Genomic DNA, 1956 nt, shown 5'->3' on the forward strand with positions numbered 1-1956 from the left:
TTCGGATTGGACTTCTTGACCAGCGTCTGTCTCTTATACACATCTAGATGTGTATAAGAGACAGATTAGATAGTGCTCATCGCACCACCGGACATAATTATCTATTTCATTTTTTTTCATTCAATCATTGGTATACAGGCAGAAAAGTATGGAGGACAACACACACCCTTGTGGTGCTCCTGTACTATTTGTTCTTAGAGTAGACTTGATATATATATTTTTTTTTTAAATATACATTATCCTTAATACTTAAGAAATAAATAGAAAGGCTTGAGATGTAGCAGGTGAAAACGGCAATAACCAAAATGGCAATGAACCAAAACGGCAATGACAAGTACCAGAATGGCATCTGAGACCAATGCAAAGGAGAGAAATCAATGCCAAGGTTAGCAAGCGCCACAGGACGTGGGCCCCAGTTTAAAAATTTCTGAATCGTTTTGAAATTGTCTCGATAGGCAAATTGAATATTGCCATGAGGTCTTTTTCCCACTTTTAATGTTTATTATTAATATTATTTCGCATTTTTTTACTTTTATGACATAAATTGTTTAGCCTCATTTTGTATGTATTTTTAAAGTTGTATTTGTTTAAATGTTTTAGGTCTACTGCTTTTATATTTTTTCCCCCCAATCTTTTTAATATTCAATTATTATTATTATTATTATTATTATTATTATTATTATTATTATTATTATTGTTATTATTATTATTATTATTATTATTAATGATTTTTTAATATTCAATTATTATTATTATTATTATTATTATTATTATTATTATTATTATTATTATTATTATTATTATTATTAATGATTTATTGTTATTATTGTTATTGATATTCTTGCTGCTGCTAGTGTATTTAGACTGGTTTTTACCATATTTAATCTTAGTACACTTTCATGTTTATAATTAGTTAATTTCTTTCTCGTTTTTACTTTTGACATAAATTGTTTAGCATCGTTTTGGTCTTGCCGTTTTGACTTATAAATTACCATTGTGGTCTATTACCATTTTAAATCAAAAAGTGTTGCCATTTTGGTCATTGCCGTTTCGACTTACTTATTGCCATTTTGTCCAGAAACCGGTTGAGATCAAACCAGTGAGAATTTTTTGTTTGTTAAATAAAATTAGATTTATGCTCGTTTTTGTGTAATATATACCATATATTGTTGTATGATTGTTATAGTTAAAACACTTGAAGAAATGTGTAAAATGGAATCAAAATTGGAACTAATAACATAAAATACGAACCACCTCTAAATCGCTGGGTTACGTTTAAAGTAGAACTAGGAGAATCCTCTATCTCCGAATGAAACAAAAATTCCTTAGAAATTTTTTAATCTGCTATGCAAAAAATAAATTGCCATATTTTTCTACTGAGGCCTCCAGTTAGTATACTCCACCATTTTTTAGAAATTTCATCTCAAAAACCAGACATTGTATGCAGTACAATACTGGAAAGTTACAATTGCATAGTCAAAAATGAGATTGACTTAGAAATTATTTGAGTTAGGCAAAGTCGACTTGTAAGTTTAACTGTACAGCATAATAATGAAATAGTGTTTTTGGTATCTTCCATTTCATTGTGGAGAATGGCAATAAGAATTTATCTGTATGACTGTCTTTATACTTTTGTTAAACTCAGGTTCCTCAGCCCCCCCCCCCCCCCCCCCATGTCCATGATTTTGTTATATTAAAGAGTATCAACTTGTAAGTACTGTAAAAGACATCTTTCAATCATTATGCAATCAAATATGGTTTTAATAGGGTTATATCACAGATCGTGGACATAAAGGTCATTTAGGACCGGCAATATTTAAACAGTAAATTGACCAATTTTGCAGAGAGCATTTCACCTAATTCTGCAGCGTGAGTAGTGTTTTCAAGTACTTATTGCAGTGGGAAACAGGATTTACAGAATTTTAACAAGTACAAATTGTGACTAAAAAAAGAAAT

At 29.7% G+C, this 1956-nt stretch overlaps 1 long non-coding RNA gene across 1 annotated transcript in view; it reads left to right on the forward strand.

Moving 5' to 3' along the window:
- The first annotated feature begins 1016 nt into the window (after positions 1–1016).
- The window catches only part of LOC117111035, a 2847-nt gene continuing 1907 nt past the window's right edge, over positions 1017–1956 (forward strand). The window contains exon 1 of the long non-coding RNA XR_004445800.1: positions 1017–1099. This is a non-coding gene — a long non-coding RNA (uncharacterized LOC117111035). The remainder of the gene's footprint in view (positions 1100–1956) is intronic.

Source organism: Anneissia japonica, unplaced genomic scaffold (genome assembly GCF_011630105.1).
Source record: "Anneissia japonica isolate Jap-2015-1 unplaced genomic scaffold, ASM1163010v1 scaffold573_len2283161_cov171, whole genome shotgun sequence".
NCBI classification, from domain to species: Eukaryota; Metazoa; Echinodermata; class Crinoidea; order Comatulida; family Comatulidae; genus Anneissia; species Anneissia japonica.